Source organism: Vicugna pacos, chromosome 15, assembly GCF_048564905.1.
Source record: "Vicugna pacos chromosome 15, VicPac4, whole genome shotgun sequence".
Lineage (NCBI taxonomy): Eukaryota > Metazoa > Chordata > Mammalia > Artiodactyla > Camelidae > Vicugna > Vicugna pacos.
Window position 1 is genome coordinate 55,455,170 of NC_133001.1, and position 19,824 is coordinate 55,474,993.

At 35.5% G+C, this 19,824-nt stretch overlaps 1 protein-coding gene across 1 annotated transcript in view; it reads left to right on the top strand.

The window, feature by feature from the left end:
• Nucleotides 1-19,824, top strand: part of YWHAQ (tyrosine 3-monooxygenase/tryptophan 5-monooxygenase activation protein theta) — a 32,776-nt gene that overhangs the window by 3,949 nt on the left and 9,003 nt on the right. The window lies entirely within an intron of this gene.

Below are 19,824 nucleotides of genomic sequence, written 5' to 3' on the forward strand. Positions count from 1 at the left end.
GTCTCTTCCAGTTCAGGTATTTTGAAACTATAAAGTTATATGGTCTTAGTCATTGTACTTGTGCTCTGACTTCCAGCTATAAAATGAGTAGTTTTTAAAATCCAGGTCGAAGATATGTCATCAGTTTAAAAAATGTTGAAAAACGAATGACCTTAGTGAAATGTCTTATGGAAGTGATGATGCAGAAGTCATTGGTGATCCTACAAGAAGTGTTGGAAATAGCAAAGCTTAAGTGAAAAGATTAGCAAGTCGTATGACAACCAGGCAGTGTCTACAACCATGAATAGGGTGTTTAAGAATTGTTAAGAACTTGTTAAGTCAGGGCAAATTGAAGAAAGCAGAAGCGTCCGCAAAGCCTTTCTGGGACTTGGGAACTAATATCATTTACAAAGTCTGTGACCTTGGAGTAAGAACAGGGCATTCAGAGAATAGCATACCAAGATAACCTCTGTCTCAAACAACCCCGTGTTATCCTTGCATGTTGATCTTAGTAGACTAATTTCAGTAGGTTGCTTCAGTATAATATATAAAAATCTTAGAAGCTACGGTCTATGTTAGGATTTTTTTTTAAACTAAGAAACGTTTAAAATAAATAGAAACTGAAAGTTGTCTATGTTGGTGTGTAAAACCTCTGTAATCTTAATTCAGTAATATGCTTGAATTTAGTTATATTCTAAATTAATTTCTTAATGAAAGTATGTCTAGTGCTGGTTATTATTTTGAAGTAAGACCGGTATGATGTTCTTGATGAATCTTAATGTAATCCTGTTGACATGGTGGAAAAATTATTGCCTCTGGAATCAGGCTGTTTTTATTTTATGACTACAGGCAAGTTTCTCTCAGCCTCTGTTTCTTCCTCTATAAATTGATGATGATGGTGCTTGCCCTTTATAGGCTTGTAGTTAAAATAATAGCTAATAACTAACATTTATTGGGCATTTACTATACACTAAGCACTATTTTAAGCACTTGATATATTCACCTTGTTCCCGCTGGCTAGACTGATAGTATTATTTCTGTTTTAAAGTTGAGAAAACAGGGGCATAAGGAACTTAAGGAATTTGGTCAACATGACAAAGGCAGTGGTAGAGCAAGAATTTGAACCCAGGTGGTATGACTCCAGATGAAATTAAATGAAACACATTTGGTCCTAAATAACATGGTGGCTGACTGAAGATCACAGTGTTTTGAGGAATTTATAGTTTAATAAGTATGTTATGTTTATAAGTTAGGAGGGAGGGAAGATAGATCTGGTGGAAAAAACTTACACAGCCTGTAATTTTGAAGCCTTCCTTATATACAGGATATTGAAATAAAATTTAAAAAACTTAACTTTTGGATTTTTTCCTTTAGATTATAGGCTCCTTGAAGCCAAGAGTTGTTTTTAAAGAGTGAAATGGAATAGAGTATTGTTCATATAGGCATATAAGTTTTGATCAGTAGTTCTCAACCGGGGTGAATTTACCTGCCAGGAGACATTTGGCAGATTCTCTGGAGACAGTTTTTGATTGTCAGGACTGGGATGGGACTGAGGATGTGCTACTAACATGATGAGTAGAAGCCTAAATGCTGCTAAGCATCACATAATATATAGGAAAATCCCCCACAGCAAAGAATTACCTGGCCCAAAATGTCAGTAATGCTGAGGTTGAGAAACCAGGTAAGATCACAAATAAAACAAGCATTATTGAGTTGTACTGAATGGTATAATACCCGTCCTTTGGATTCTTACTAATATGTTGGCATTTTGTCAGAACCCTTTGTCTAGACTTAAGTCACTTTTTTTTCTTTGACACTTCTGTGTGTATGCTATTTAACTCCACAGTTCATCTTTCTGGAACTTACTCAGTGGGTCCTGTACTTTCAGATTTCCACCTCAGGGTTACCTCCATGGCCCTGAGCTTTTTCCTTTTAAAAACTTGGCACAAAGAAAAAGGATCCAATTGTAATTATAGTGAGGTCTATTTAGGAAGAGGCAGTTAAAATTAATGAACAGCAAATAGTCTCCCTCTCCTTCATAACTGCTATTAATAGTTTGACATACGTGGTTCCGGATGTTTAACCCCGTAGCGTGTGTCTATTTGGAAGTTGCATGATTATATTAATGCCCTATTGAACGTTTAGGTTGTAAATAGTTTTTCTCCATTATAAACAACATTGGGAAGAACATCCTTGTTGCATGCTTTATGCTGAGATTTACTTAGGTTAAGTTTCTTGAAATGGAATTTCCAAATCAGAAGATGGGCATTTTTTCTTTTCCCCCCCAGAGAGTCCTCTGAAAAGATTGTACATGTTTATACTGTCATCAGCAGTTGTTGAGAGGGGCCATTTCCCCTTACCCTCTCCAGCACAGACAGTTATTTGAGGTTAACAAAAATCTAGTGACTGTAGGGTTTGAAAATTTACCTCTTTGTTCAGTATTGGATGTAATGAGGACTTACCTTGTTCTCACAAAAGGCTAGTTATGACTTTTTTTTAAAAGTCTCATACACAGTTTCACTTATAAGATGATACCATAGCATGAGATTAGTTAATTCAAGAAGTTTGACAGTTGGGAAATCTGCTTTATGATATATATCAATACCAGTTTTTGTATTTAGTACTAGTTCTTTCAGAGTAACAGCAGAAGCTATCTGTACCATTGACTTTTCTTGATATCAAGGAAGGATGGTAAACAGGCATCATTTAAAAGACGTGAAAAAATTATAGTCCATCCATTCTCCTTTAATCAAACTCTTAATCCATGAGTAAATCAACAGTGAAGTTTTCTTGAATATTTCATAGTAAATAATTTGACTGGATTCTAAAACATTGTTTACATATTAAAGTGTTTAAAGACAAAATGATGATATCTAGGGCTTCAAAATAAAGGATAGGGGTGCAGATGAAACAAGTGTGTCTATGAATTAATATAGTTGCAGCTAGCTTTAATGGGAATTCATTATATTGTGCTCTCTCCTCCTGTGTATGTTTGAAATTTTCCATAATTGAAAAGCTTCCTTTTATCCCACCCCCCGAAATTCTACTCTTAGGTATTTACACAAGAGGGAAAGATCTGTACAAGAATGGCCATAGCAGCTTTGTTCTAAGAGCAGAAAACTGAAACAATCCACTAGTAGGAACATGAATAAACAGTGGTTTATTCATACTGTGGAATACTACTCAGCAGTAAAAAGAAATGGACTACTGCTACATACTGCAGTATAGATGAATGTCAAAAACATGCTATGTAGAAGAAGCTTTGTGTGAAAAAAGTACATGTTATTCCATTTATATGAAATTCTAGAACAAGTAGAAGTAGTCTGTGGATGAAAAATCAGAAGAGTGGTGGCCTCGGAATGGAGGCAGGGATTGACTGGCAAGGGACAGGAGGAAACTTTCTGTGATGATTGTGTGTTCTTTGTGTTGATATGGATTTGAGTTACACAGGTGTATGCATTTGTGGGAACTCAGCAAATATGCACTTAACATTTGTACATTTTATTGTATATAAATTTTACTTCAAAAGAAAATAAATTCTAGTTAGTGATATTCATGTACTGATGTCTTTAGTTTCCACAAAAATTAATAGAAATGGATGGGTATGTGATAAAGCAGTATGGTAAAAGGTTAATGGTAGGATCTAGGTGGTGGGTATGTGGGTGCTCACTGTAATTGTTGGTTGCCATGTATTAGGGGTATGGGGTACATTGCTGTGGTTGAATGCCTTTAATACTTAGAGCAAGAGAAGTCATGAAACCCTTAACCTCAAGATAGGTGTGGAAAGGTATTGATCACACAGCTAGCAGATAGGAATGATAGACTTGACACCATAGCTTTTGTTTTTATTTGATGGTGAATGCTAAGTAGATAGCTGGAGTTACAGGGTGCAGTGGAAGACTTGCATAACAGACCATACTCTGGGGCAGTGGTTCTCAGACTTCTTGGTCTTAGGACCCCTTTGCACACACTTAAAAATATTATACAACCTAAAAGCTTTTGTTTGTGTAGATTAGATTTATAGATATTTATTATTAGAAATTAAAACAGAACTTTATAATCCATTTAGAATAACAAACCCATTAGAAGTTAATATAGCTTGTTTTTTTCAATTGTAAAATACACATGATATAAAATTGACTGTTTAACGTATACAGTTCTGTGCCATTAAGTACATTCACACTGTTGTGCAGCCATCACCACTGTCCATCTCTGGACTCACCGAGTGACTCTGAAATTCTCTACCCATTAAATAATAACTCCCAATGAGTTCCCCCTCCCCCAACTCCTGTAACCACCAGTCTACTTTCTGTCTCTGAATTTGACTATACCTCATATAAGTGGAGTCATGTATTTGTATTTGGTTTATTTCACTTAGCATAGGGTTTTCCTGTTTATTCATGTTGTACATGTATCACATTTCATGCCTTTTATGGCTGAATAATATTCCATTGTATGGATATACTACATTTTAAATTTTTGTCACCTCTTGGTGGAGATTTGTGTTGCTTCCACCTTTTGGCTGTGAAAAATAATGCTTCTGTGAACCTTTGGGTACATGTTTTTATGTGGACATGTTTTTATTTCTCTTGGGTATATACTTGGGTCAAAAGGTAACTGAGAAACTGCCAGACTGTTTTCCAAAGTGGACACACCATTTTAAATTCCCATCAGCAGTGTACTAGAGTGTCGATATCTCTACAGCCTCACCAACAATCCTACTGGGTGTGAAGTGGTATGTCACTGCTTTTGATTTGTATATCTCAGCTGATTAATAGATGTTGAACATATTTTTATGTGCTTATTGGCCATTTATATGTTTTTGGAAAATTGTCAGTTCGAATCCTTTGCTCATTTTTAAATTGAGTTGTCTTTTTATTGAGTTGTAAAGTTCTTTATATATTTTGGATACTGCACCTTTGTCAGATTTGTGATATACAAGTATTTTCTCCCATTCTGTAGGTTGTCTTTTACTTTCTTGATAGTGTTCTTTGAAACACAAAAGTTGTTAATTTTGATGAAGTCTGACTAATTTTTTTTTCTTAGGTTGCTTGTGCTTTTGTTGTGATGTTTAAGAAACCATTACCTAATCCAAGGTCATGAGGATTTACACCTATGCTTTCATCTAAGCATTTTATTGTCTTAGTTCTTTCATTTAGATTTTTGGTCCATTTTGGGTTAATTTTTGCATATGGTGTGAAGAAGGGGTCCAACCTTCATTCTTTTCATGTGGCTATCCAGTTGTCCCAGCACCATTTATTGAAATATTAATTCATATGTCCTTGATCTGAAATTCTCAACTTTTGGAAAAAATAACAAGTGGTTTGGCATAAAAAGTTCACTTAAGGAAAACTTATGATTACTCCATTCTTCATGCTCCATCCAAAATGTTCACCCAAAGCACTCCATGTTTTGTTTTCCTCCATCTACTCATTGCTTTTCTTGCTTGCAGAGCCTTCCTTCTCCCATTTCTGTGTTGAAATCACCTATTCTGCAAGATATTATTTAGGTATCACTGCACTCTCCCAGTTAGTTACGAAGTATAGCTTATTAATACTTTCAGATGTTTCTTTCACTATCCTATGTGCAATTATGGGTAGGAGAGATGTCTGTTTACCTGTACGGAAACTGAAGCATATTGATTTGTTTAGTTATACAGCCAGTTAGCTGTGACCTTAAATTCAACTCTAGAATAGTGCCCTTTCCATTCTCATTGCCTTTCACTGTAATGCCTTCCTTTGGAGACCCTATTCTTCTGAGATCACCTCATCTTTCTCTGAAATCTCTCTTGTGTGGAAGTTAGGGAGAATCGGCACTTTATAAGTGGGGGAGGGAATAATTAACACCTAAAAAATTTTGAAACCATTATCATATTTGCTGGAGTCCAAGTTCCTTAACAGGACTTAAGGAACTTTCCAGCCTTTCTCTTTAGCTTCTTTTCTAAATATTCCTTCCCTCTGTGTTCCAGCCACGTGAGCTACCTGTGCTTCTTACCTTTGCTCTGATTCTCTCCCCCATGTGAAAATGGGTCATTATATTAATGTAGTATTTTCTTTCTCACCGTCTAGTAATGAGATCCAATTTTGTCTTGTCTGGAGTTTATCAGTGTCCTGAGTTCCTCTTGTGGCTTCATCTAGTTCAGATCAGTTTTGGTAAGCTATAAGGGTATATAAGAATAAAGATTAAATCTTTTATTTTTTTGTCCTATACTCTGTTAAGCACTACTTTATTTTTCAAGGTTATTTTTTGTGCTGTACCCAGTAGTTCAATTGAATGTAATCAGTAACCCATGTAAGTTTAGTTGCAGATGCAGAATAATTTCCTTAACATGGCCTCTTAGATTCTTGTTGACCCTGTTCTTCCCTTGGTAGACTAAAGGCTAGACTAGAGGGTTGTATATAATATAGCTGCAGAGATAAATGTATGTGGCATGGGTTAGCCACAATAAAAAAAAAAATTAGCCTGCAAATAATTATATAATTTCTATAATGTAGAAATGGCTTAATTCAACTTGTCATAGTCTTTTGAAAGACAAAGCTTATATGAAAGTGCACTAGTGTCTTTGCTAGTATACGATACTATCTATTTTTAGTATTCCTAGGATATAGCAAAACTTGATCCATATACTAAGAAAGGCAGTTTTGACCTATTTTTAATTACTTGAACCTATTTTCTTTTAGCCGTCTGTCCAGTTGGACTACTCATGACCAAGCTAAGATTTGACTCCCCATTCTGTTAGTTTTGTTTTTACTTTTAAGGAAAATTCTTGTTTTCTCACTGTAATTTTCTTTTACTTTGAAAATTGAAGTGGCTAACATAGTTTATGGATAGTAGTAAATTGCACGTTCTCTAAAGGGAAGGAAGTATGGACATTGATACTTTCCTTAGTTCTCTCGGTAGGACTGAACTTGACAGCGTTGATAAATTGTGCTTGTGTATGGGTAATTGTTTTTGATGCAGGTTGACAAATCTGGAAAGCAGTATTAGTGTTGTCAATGTATGTATTAAGTTGTCCTTCCAGACCTTTATATCTTGGCCAGATAGTTGGGAATCTTTGAGCAGTGGGGGTAACATTCCTTACCTTTTACCTTGCTGTTATGGCCGCATGGTCTCCAGCTGCTAAAATGTGGAGATACAGAAAGTCAGAGACAAAAGACTGGACATTACATTTGTTTCTAAGAATATCTGGAATTGGCTCGGATGCTGTGGGTGAAGTAAGGGGACAAATACCATGATTATCTTTAATACTGGCACGTTGCAGTTCACACACACCCATTATTTGTCAGCGGCTTAAACTCTTTCTGTTATGTGTCTTCACTGCAGTCATAGCAGCTCTGTAAGCTGAGTTGGAAGACAAGATGAACATTCCTATACAAGAGAGCATTTATATTGTTTTTGTTTTAAGTGCTAATTGTTTAGGGGAGGGGAGAGGGGTGTACTATGCCCACAAAAGGGTCATCCCAGCCCATGAAAAGTACTACTGTGCTACAGCGGATGTTGATAGCAATACTACTGTCATTGGTACCTGGGTTGTGGGATGGTGGTTGCTAGCCATCTAATAGACCAGGAGAAAGAATTTGGAAATAATTGGGGATGGGGAGATAGATAAAGCTTTTTCTCTTTTTATTAAGAACCTTGAATTCTTTTTATCTGTTTCCTCCCCTTCCCCTCTGCCTGCTTATCCTCTGGATTTTAGCTCCTTATTTCCTTTTGCCCACAAAAATAATTAACCACTTGATTACATGAATTACTCTGGCTTATTATTACGTTCCCTCTAACTGCAGTAGCACCCCTTTAGGCTTGAGGAATTCTCTGACCATGACGATAGTTCATCATGACACATTAATCATAATAATTCTTGATTCATTAATATGACAGCTATTTCAGCCAGTATTGGATTTTAGGTCTTTTGTTACTTTTAGAATCATATCACAAAAAGTTTGAACACTTCTGGTACAAGGTGGTTTTTAGTCTACACCCTTCCTCCCAGGAAGGCATGTTCATATTCATCAATGCTCCAGAGCTGTTTGAATTTTAGTAAATAGAAATTAGAGATATGAAGACCCAATAACACTTTTTCATGGATTTCCCCCTCTCAAATCAGGATAAGGAAGAATCGTTCATTTGCGTTGCCCGATGAGTAAAACAGTGCTGTATACTTATAGTCCAGGGTTTGTCTCCTTGGCCTTATGGGCTCCAGATCTACTTTGTCAGCATACTGAGAAGCAAACTGCAAGAATTACAAGTCAGGCAGAGTGGTGGTCTAGCCGTGTTTATTGCTTGCAGGCAGAATTACTAGAGGAACCAAATTAGCATTAGAAGATTGTTTGATGAGCAGCAAGAGGCAGTAGTTGGATGATCTTCCAACACTGCTGCATCCAGCTTCAGTATAGGTGCTTGCTATTGGATGACTGTTCATAAACCCAAGTACCCTCTTCTTTGAATAGTGCCGGAGATACTAGCAGTGTTGCTTTTTCACTTTCCCCCCAACACCTGCTGTATTCCCATCACCTAATGAGTGCCTATATGTTTTGCTTCTTAGAGCACCACTTCAGGTATTTGGGAGCACCTCTTTGTTGCTTCATGCTTTTCCTGGTGGTGCAAGAATGGTAATATAATAGAAATAAGTTTGGATGTCAGTCAGTTGGGACAGTGCTTCCCAACTCCCTTTGTGTTGTGGCACTCACAGACAAACCATATTGGTGTGGCACACTGGGGAAGATGGATTTTTTCCCCCCAGCTTCACCCTGCTTCTGAGGTGGCTGAGGGGATCAGTACTCCTTTATCACTTACATTAGTTATAAGCTCTAGGTTTAGAGTCTAAACCTGAAGGACCAGTGAGTGCTAGGCTTCAAGTTTATTCTTTAACAGACCATTGGGAATTTTGAGCAAGGAATTAACATGCCTAGAATGGAATTTATGCTTAATCTTGCAGCAGAGTATCAAATGGATTAGAGAAAGAAGCCTGAAACCTTGTAGATCAGTTAGGTCTTTGGATTAGTTGAAGTGAAATGATACGGTTAACTCGGGTAATAGAAATAGGAATGAGGCTGAGAGGATAGATCAAAATACGGGTACAGAGATATAATCAGTAGGGCTTTACAACTGGTGGGAGGGGTGGGAAATGGAGAGTGAAAAGGCAAAGGTTGTACTGATAAGCCTGAGTGAATAGGAGGTAGGAGGATAGTGGAGAATTAGTAGAAATAAGGAATATAAATATAGAAACACGTTTGGAATTAAATTTATTCTTGTTTAGGGCATATTGAGGTCTAAATGAGTATCATTTAGAAGTGTGTAAGAATAGTCAGTAACACTACTGAGAAGTTAGGATTGTGGATGGGGTAGTGGGAGGGGTTACATTACCCCTGAGTTTATTGCAGTTTATAGTATGGCCTCTAGCCTTGTTGACTCAAAACACACCAGGGTGGAGCCGTTTTTCAGGGATGGATCCACAATAATCAAGCTCATGTGACTGATGTGTAAAACCAGTAATATTCATTTATTTGTTTACTGTGATGAATAACTAGCACAAAGATTGAAATACTTGTGTTGGCATGACCAGGAAATTCTCATTCAGGAGGCAGATAGGCTCACACAGGAATCAAGTCTAACCAGGAAGTTGCTTAGTAAGGTGGCATTATAACAAGAGAAATTGGATGGCTGCTCAAATGTTTAATGTCCATCATCTCCAGGGTAGGGCTTGGATTGATCAGTGGGTCGATTGACTGTGATTACTCCCCCTAGACGACGTAGTTATCCCTTAATGTCCAAGGGGGGTTGATTCCAGGAGCCCCCGCGGGTACCTAAATCTGCAGATGCTCAAGTCCCTTACATAAAACGGTGTAGTATAGTGAATATAGTCGGCCCTCCCTCTGAGCAACTTCTAGATTATGACTGTATATTGGATTCATTGTCTGTATCCCTTTTCTGTTTCCATGCTTCTCACTGTTCTTTCTGATCGACTCATCCTTACTTTTCAAGTATGTTTACTGTACATACTGTCAGATTATAGTCAAGTCTTGCATTCTTATTAATTTGCTACACATATATGTGTGTATATTCTAGATGAAATGAAGTCTTTTCCTTTAGTGGTTTATAGTTAAGAGAGGGAGGATGTATGTTCCTGAAGTATACTGTGTTCTTTGCCAAAGTTTCCACAGTCTTGACTTGGAGAAAATTATGTCCAGAGGCTTGGGTGATTAAGTGTGGGGGCCAGGGAAGTAAGAAGCATTAGGATGACACCAGTTTCTAACTAGGGCAAGTGAATGCTTCTCCTAAGGCAGGAAATTGAGTAGGGGAGGAGAATCAACAGCAGATTGTGTTAGGAAGACAAATTTAATGCGTTTTAAATGAGTAAAGTTTAAAGTCCCAATGACCCATCCAGATGTCAATAAATATAAATAGGAGCGCTCGACCTGGTGCTTGAGAGAAAGATTTGTGTGGTGGTGCATGGTGACTAAGGTTTGTGTACCAAGCGGTGTTCTAAAGTAATTTGTATTAAGTGACTCTCTTCACGACAGCCTGCGAGGTAGGGATCGTCATTAACTCTGTTTTACAGAAGAGTAAACTGAGGTGTGAACTGCAGAAGTAAATTGCCCAGCTAGGTAAAGAGCATGTTTGTGAGTCATTAGCACACAGATACTGGTTTAAGTTGTGCCAATAAAAATCTAAAATGAACCCACATCTTGTCAGTTACCTTAAAATGGATAGTGAGCTTGAAATATTTGAGATTCATGATTATTCTGATGAAATATTTCCTCCTGGTAACAGTTTGTATTGTCATAGTTAATTGTCTGACTTTAGAAAGTACAGTCTTAAAAGGCAGGTACCTGTTGTTGGTTTGGGGGGGTGGGGTGGGTGCATTAACTATCCTTAAAAATTGAAATAATCCTCTACAAGAGGGTTGGAAAACACATGCCTTTTTATATCCAGTCAATCCTTTGCATATATGTAATACGAAAGAACAGATACTGACTGGTATATATAAAAAAGATAAACAAGTGTATACTGTATAGCACAGGGAAACATATTCAATATCTCGTAGCTTAAAAAAGAATATGAAAAGTATATGAAAATGAATATATGTATATTCATATATGACTGAAGAATTGTGCTGTACACAAGGAATTGACACAACATTGTAAACTGACTATTCCTCAGTTTTAAAAAAAAAAGAACTTTTGTCCTTCTAAATAATCTGACATACTGTCCTCTGCAAACTTGAGATATCATACATGTATTGTCATTCAGCATCTTGTAATAATTCTGTATTGTTATAATTTTGAAAGAATGTTTTCACAGATTATGACCAGGGATTTTCCAGTTACTTAGAATTTGAGTTGCTGTAATTATTCTACTTGGTGACTCCTCTTTCATTCCATTACTTCTTCCTTCCCATTCTAAAAAGTTTCTTCTAGTAAAAGCCTGAATGGGAACTTCTGTCTTTGTCTGGAAATGTCTTTCTTTTGTACTTGCTTTTATATGGTGCTTTAACTGGTTATAGAATTCTAGCTGACAGCTGTTTTTCTCAGCACTTTGAAGATCCTAGGTTGTTTTCTAATGGAAAAATCAACTGTCAGTCATACTGTTGTTTCTTCCTTTATAGGTAACATGTCATTTCTCTGGTTGCTTTTAAGTGTTTTCTTGTCTTTGACATTCTGCAATTTTACCATGATGATCTCAGTATGAATTTATTTTTATTTTATTTTGCTTGGAATTTAGTGTGCTTTTCCACTTTGAAGATTATTTATACTATTAACTGGGAGAATCTCAGCCATTATCTCTAAGCAGCATCTCTTCCTCATTCTTTCTGTTCTCCCCTGTGGAATTCCTGTCGCATATTATCTTAGATATCATATCTTAGACGTCTCTTTTTGTTTGCATCTTTTGACTTACCTGCAATATTTTTGTCTTGTTAGTTCTTTGTTCTGTGTTTCTTCAAATATGCCTTCCATTTTACTAGTTCTTCTTTTTTCCCTTTTTTCTTTTCTTTTTTAAATTCTAAAAGCTCCTCTTCTTCACCACCACCACGTTTCTTAATATTCCTTGCATCCTGTTCTGTCTCCAAGCTTCTGTTTCCCCTTTTTTCCCCTTTGTTTTTGTAATCAAGAAAAATTTTCAAACTAATACAGAAATAAAGAGAATGCTGTAATAACACCCCCCCTCCATGTGCCATTACCCAGCTCTAGCAGTTTGGAATTCTGGAATTCTGTTTTGTTTATATCCCCAACACACAAACGCATTATTTTGAAGCCAGTCCTGAGCATCATCCGTTTAATCCATATATATATAAATATATGTCCTTAAAAATTATTTAATATTTTAAACATACTTATTTTATGTTTTATTGCACAGTTTCATTTTTAAGTTCTTGCGTACTAACCATTTGCCTACTGATCTCTCATGATGGTGGATCTGTCCTTTGATTAGTTTTGTTACTTTAAAAATGTGGTTATAGTTTTTCCTATGGAACTTGTGTGTGCCTTGGATTATGGATGTGTCTTTACACAGTGGTTTTGATGATTTGTTTCTGCTGGGCATCCTAAGCCTTGGCCCACTTTTACACACATTTTCAGCCTGTGGATTCACACATCATGTATGAAATAAAAATTTGAATAGTATCTGCACAGAACATGAGTTTGGGTTCCAGTTTTTCATGGAAGACGACACCCACTCACACTCCCAGAAAGCCCAAGAAATAACGTTCTTGGTACTTCTCAGCAGTGATAGTATTTTTCTAGGGTCCCTGTGCCTTACACACCACTGTCATTGTGTTGTAAATTTTTACTTTTTGCTCTTTCATCTTCCTATCTAGCACATGAATATCTCCCTTCTTTCTTTGGAGCTCTGCTGTAGTTTGTCTTCTATTTTATCTATTTCTGTTTAGCATTTTGATTATTTTTAGAAGGGAAGTTCTGTTCAGTCTTAAAGTGTTGCCACAACCAGGAAGTCATGTTTCTGCCCATCTTTTTTAAGGTGAAGGGTCACAGATTTCTTACATACTCCATACTAAGAGTGAGTGAGAGGTTTATGTGTGTGTTTTAATCTGATACATTGCTGTTCAGGTAACATTATGTGTTACCATTTCATATGGTCCAGAAGATAATACCTAAACACACATTCAGACTTGTATTTCAATTAAAAGTCTTCTGTTCGTGTATTTCATTTGTGCTAAAATCAAATAGTCACATTAACTTGTGCTTCTCATATTGGTCAGAAATGTTGGTAATGTTATATCTGAATTAATATAATTGAAAATATTAATAAATGCAGTTTTATTGCCAGACAGAATCTTTAAATACAAGATATTATATGAGATACATCTGAGAAATGAACTAATATCATTAACATACGGAGAGTTTCTACATGTCAGTAAGGGGAAGAAAACTCATTGGGAAAATGGCAAGGGATATTAACATACTGTTTTTGAAAAATTGCAAATAAAACTATAGTAAGATTTTTTTCCTTATTAGATTGGAAAAGATAAAAATGATAATGCCCTGGGATCAGAAGTATCTTGAGAAATTAGAACACATGCATTGCTAGTGGGAATGTAAATTGAAATTGCCTCGAGGAAGGACGGTTAAACATGTCTTCTATGGATCAAGTGTACACATGGTGCATTGTTGGAAATATCAAAGGATTTGAAGCAATTAAAAAATTCATCAGAGGAGACTACATAATTATGTTATGTCCATACAGTGGAATACTGTTCAGTGTACATGGAATGAGGCAGTGATAAATATATGGATATGGAATGATCTCAGGGAGTATTATATGGAGGAAGCAAGGTGTAGAACAATGTATGTAGTGTGCTCACATGGAGGGGAAGGTATGTGGATTTCAAATGTATAGAAATATCTGGAAGAATGTACAAGAAACTAGTAATGGTGGTTGCTTTGAGGGAGAGGAAGAACTGGATGTCTCAGGACCCAAGGAAGGGAGAGAAACTTTATTTTTAACTTTTGAATTTTAGGTTAGGTGATGTATGTGTATTACGTATTATTTTAATGGAAACTGGAGTCTTATTGTGCATGAAAAGGAGATGCAAATAAGGGAAGAAGACTCCTTTGGTGTTAATGGGCTGAAGGAGCGAAACAGTGAGAAAACAGAATGGGGAGACTTTTTAAAAAAAGAAATTGTAGTAATGGTTAATTAACTATTGTACATGATTACTTTGATAAAAACAAGGAATTAAAAAAAACAAATAATTCAAGAAAAGCTCTGTGCTATCTTAAGTACTGTGTGTGAAATTCTGTGGCTGTTGCCATCCCTTGCAGCATGCTGATGTTCACTTGACAAAGAATGAGTCTTACTGTGTGGTAGGCACTATGCTAAATGCTCGTTATACCATATACAGAATTTTGTAAATGAAAAATACTAAACATTTTTATCTAGAAGTTGATCTGTTTAACAGGTTGCCTCTTTGATTTAGAATCTTAGAAGTAACATACATTATTAACACTAGAGAATATTTTGATTATTTTATAGAAGAAATTAAACTAAGGAACTTGCTCTAGACGGAGACTCTAGAAGCAGAGTTTTGGTCCAGCACTTGTTCCACTGAGGTTCAGATGTACTTCACGATGAATGTTGTGAAATTTGGTGCTTTTTAAAAATGTACATTTGGTGGCTTGGGACTTTTTTTCCTACTTACTTCTTTTTCTTTTAAAAAGGTTTTACCGTTTTCAGTGACTTTCTATTTGTGCAGTTCCTTTTCCTGTGCCCTGGGCTCTCTGCCTTGGAATGCCTTCTTCTCTCATGTTTTCTGCCTGTTTGTAAAATCTTATTTACCCTTTAAAACACAGATTACTCTATCCCTTAAGAAATATTTTATCATTTCATTAGCTCTCCCATAGGACTTCTGCTTTTTTTTAAAGTCTCTCTGTTTATTGCATTATTTTATTTTGGTGGGGGGTAATTATGTTAATTTTTAGAGGAGGTACTGGGGATTGAACCTGGGACCTCGTACATGCTTAGCATGCACTCTACCATTTGAGCTATACCTTTTCCCTCCTCCCATAGAACTTTTGTATATACCTTTGACCTGCCCAGGGTTTCTGAACAAGTGTGGGGAGGGCAGCGCTAATCTGGAGTGAATGGAGATCAGTGACACTAGACATCCCTTAAATGTATAGACATACAGTCCTGTATAATGAATTGTCCAGCTGCTTATTCATTTAGGTAGAAAATTTACCATTATCTGAGGCCAAAACCTAATTTTGTTTTATGTTTAAACACAAAGTTTTTTTTTCATGATTTTAATGCATACAGAATTAATCAGGAATGCAACTACCATTTAAAAACCAAGAAAAGATTGTGCTTTTTTTTGTTTTGTAACTCGGCTGGTCAGGCCGTTCATGATATTTCAACAGACTGTGCAAGTCTATTTGAAGGTTCTTGCATTCATGATGATTCTTAGAGGCAAACATTTGATTACATTATGTTTTGTGCATTGGATGTAGACATTTACTTATTGAAATACATGCTGTTTTACTACAAATTTGTTTTATTTCTCTTTTATATCTTAATTAGGGCATTAATGTACATTTGAAAATTGTGTGTAGATGTATTAATACCTATTAATTTCATTTTAGGAGAGTTAAGCAGACAAAATATTAGTTATGAAAGGGGTTATTATAGGACAATTGAATAGGGGAGGAGGGGCAGAAAAGATTAAAAAAGGAAAAGCTCTAAAAGTTCAGTATTGTTAGTTACAAAAGGTGCTTTGATTTCTGTTTTGGCATTAATAAGGTTAATATTTACAACTAGTCATCTGAATTAATACCTGTTCGTTTGACACACACGTGACCTCTTATTTAAAAAAAAATTCAAAAATTGCTCTTAGTAACATGTGGCATCACCTTTAGTTAGTGCATGCCTAAAAGTTTTAGCACCTTTTAAATGAACATTAAGTGGTAAAGCAACAACTTTAATTCCTTATTTTTAAGTATTGAAATAATATTATGATTTATGATTAATGCCTTACCTGCAGGATGAGTATGTATCTTCCAAAATGTGATACTTCTAAGAATGAAAGAGATAGCATTAGTAATTATACTTGGACAGCAGGCTTACACTAGGACTGTCCTGGGCAAACTAGGACATAAGGTCACCACTCCTTCAACACACTTCACTGTTAAAATTTTTGTTTGGTTGCCAGTAGAGGTTTGGAATTTGGTATTGGCTGAAGTGCAAGGTTTTAGCCTTGAGAATGAAAGGAAGGATCGGAATAGGCTTTGTGTTTGAGTTCTGACTGATCTCATATGCCATGTGATGTCAGCTAAATCACACAGCCTGTGAGATCAGTCATTTGTCATTGGCCTCTATCTCAATGAAAAATTTTACTTCATTCCTTAGTTTATTTTAAGTGGGCACCAGAGCAGGGGTTCAGAATTCACCATTCTTGGATTCTAAAACTTAACAGTTTTAAATCAGTAACACTGTAAAATAATGCAAGGCAGTTAACTGTTCAAGGCATTTACTTTATTAATGGTATACAGTATTTCCATAGGTGAATTGATGAGGTGCTGAATGATGAGTTTGGATCATGTCTTACATAGGTGATTCATTGCCTCCTTCGTTAAGGCAACAAATCCATTTAACCCTAGCTGATATAATTGAATGGTAATTTCTGAAAGTAGACAGCTTTTAAGATCGTAATACTCTTGTTATATAGTTACATACAGAGATTTGAGAAGCTGTGATGTACCACAAGATCATAGAGCTAATAACAAAATCATTTCACAAATGATACTCTGATTTCTAAAGTCATACATTTTGAAATAACCCAAAGTAACCCTGTCCCTTCTCTTCCTCTCCCTTGGACCCATCCAATAATTCCAACTTAGCACATGCAGCCTCTAAATGGTCCTCTCAGCCCACCCCAAATCAGGGTGATTAGGTGTGTATAATTTTCTGGATGAAATATGATTTTTCTTTTTTTTATAATTTTTAAAATTTACTTGTATATTTTACAATTTTTTTAATTGAAGTATAGTTGATGTACAATATTATATGTTACAGGTACAACATAGTGATTCACAAATTTTTAAAGGTTATATTTCATTTATAGTTATTACAAAATATTGACTATATTCCCCATGTTGTACAATACATTCTTGTAGCTTATTTTTACCTGGATAGTTTGTACATCTCAATCCACCACCTCCATTTGCCCTTCTGCCTTTCCTCTCCCCACTGGTAACCACTAGTTCCTTCTCTACATCTATGAGTCTGTTTCTTTTCTGTTATATTCACTAGTTTGTTATATTTTTTTAGATTCCATATGTAAGTGATATCTTACAGTACTTGTCTTTCTCTGTCTGACTTATTTCACTTACCATAATGCCCTCCAAGTCCATCCATACTTGTACACCAGAAACTAATACCACATTGTGAATCAACTGTACTTCAGTTAAGAAGCAAACAACCAACTAACCCACTTAAAATACGGGCAGAAGAACTGAACAGACGTTTTTCCAAAAGAGGAAATACAGGTGGCCAACAGGAACATGAGAACTTGCTCAGCATCACTAGTGTCAGGGAAATGCAAATCCACATCACAATGAGATACCATCTCACACCTGTCAGAATAGAATGGCCATCATCAAAAAGAACACAAATAACAAATGTTGGCAAGGATGTGGAGAAAAGGGAACCCTTGTACCCTGTTGGTGGGAATGTAAATTGATGCAGCCACTGTGGAAAAAACAAATATGGAGGTTTCTCAACAACCTAAAAATAGGACTACCATATGGCCCAGCTGTTCCACTCCTGGGCACATATCCGAGAAAAACAAAAACATTAATTCAAAAAGGTGCATGCACTCTGCTATTAACAGCAACATTATTTGTAATTGCCAAGATATGGAAGCATCCTAAGTGCACATCAATAGGTGAATGGATAAAGAAGATGTAGCATATATATGTAATGGAATACAACTCACCCACAGAAAAGAAAGATATTTTGCCATTTGCGGCCCTTCATTCACTTTTTTTTTTCATTTCAAAAACCAGAATTTTGTAACTGAAATAAACATTTCCATTGCATCAAAAACAACAAAATACCTAGAAATAAGCTTAACTAAGGAGGTTATCTGTACTCTGAAAACTAAAACATTGGTGAAGGAAATTGAAGATGATACAAAGAAATGGAAAGATAACTTGTGCTCTCAGATTGGAAGAATCAACATTATCAAAATGGCCATACTACCCAAACCAACCTACAGATCCGGTGCAACCCCTGTCAAAACACTCATGACATTTTTCACGGAACTAGAACAAACAGTTCCATAATGTAGATGGACCCATAAAAGGCCCAGAATTGCCAGAGCAATCTTTTGTAGGTCTTTTTTTCCTCTTTTTTCTCTTTGTTCTCTTTTCTTATGGTTTGATGAGTAGAGAAGTTCTTTTAACATGTGTTGTAAAGTTGGTTTGGTGGTTTCTTTTAGTTTTTATCTGTGAAGCTTTGTATTTCTCCGTCAAATGAGTCCTTCCTTGAGTGCTGAATTTTACTTTGATTTCAGTCTCTTGGAGTGGCAGCCTATAAGGGACACTTACTGTCTAGAGGCTTTTTTTCTTCTTACGTATTATATCAGTGGTTCTTTGTACAATATATATTATTTGAAGTTGGGAATGTTAGAAAAATTTAGCTCTTACCACTAGCTAAATGTTCCATTTGTTGAATAATTTGTTGCCCTATATATACTATGTTCTTTTGTTTATTTTTCTAATTAAATATGTAACTTAAGACCAAAGATATGCTCCATTTCATGATGTATTAACCCTTATTTTATAGGATAATACTTAGAAGTACTAGCTGTAGTTTTAGATTCTCCCTCATTTAATTAATTTTATTACTTTGTCAAAGTTTCTTGATTCCAATGTGATTTTATGCTTTTGTAAAATTATCATAATGATTATATGTAGATAAAAAATACAGAGTTGTTAGAATGGGGCCTGGCACATATTGAACGTTTGAATATTTGTTGAATGAATAGTTTAATCTTTTATAGTTATAGTAACATGCTGATTAAACTGATAAAAATATACAGATAGTGACTAATACATGTGCCCTAAAGTTAAAGATTGAACAAATTAATAGTGTTTTATTTAATGAATTTCAGTAAGCTGATAGAAAATTGAAAATCCTTAGAACATTTTTTGTTTGCTGCTGATTATTTTGTTTGTATTTTAAGGTTCTTTATCCGTTACCTGCTCTCTCCAAAAGTCAGTTTAGTATATAAAGAATAAGCTATATAATGAATAACAAGAGCAGCTTATTTTGTCTTTAAAACAGAAATCGCTTATAAACGAATTTAAGATAAAAATATTAGTTTGTTGAATGCCATAGACTGCTACCACTGAAGCCAAATGAATTGTTTTGGAAAAACTGTTGAAGTGATGATAGGATTATTGTATGCAGAAATAATTCAGTCCTAGAGATAGAATTTGTATTGAAGTTTTGTTATTCTTCTTAGCCTATTCTTTAAGATGTGGAGTTGAGGAGGAATAGTTACTATATTAAATTTGCATCATTGCTATTTCTGGACAATTTCATTTCTTGTATAGATCTTTATAGCTTTTATGATATAATCCTCTTTTTTGTTATTCCTATCCCATTTTTCTGAAATTAAGCTTATTCTAAGGTCCTTTAGCATCTCTTAAAGTAACCTGTATAAATAACTTAATTTTTCCCCCCAACTTTGCTTGTATTTGAGTTTCTTCAGTCTGGAATGTCCTGTCACTAGTCCATCTTGTAATTTTGAGTAGTGAGAACACCGACTTCTTCACAGATCTCTCAGATTCTCAAAAAGGAATGTACTACTTGCATTCTGCCTCACAA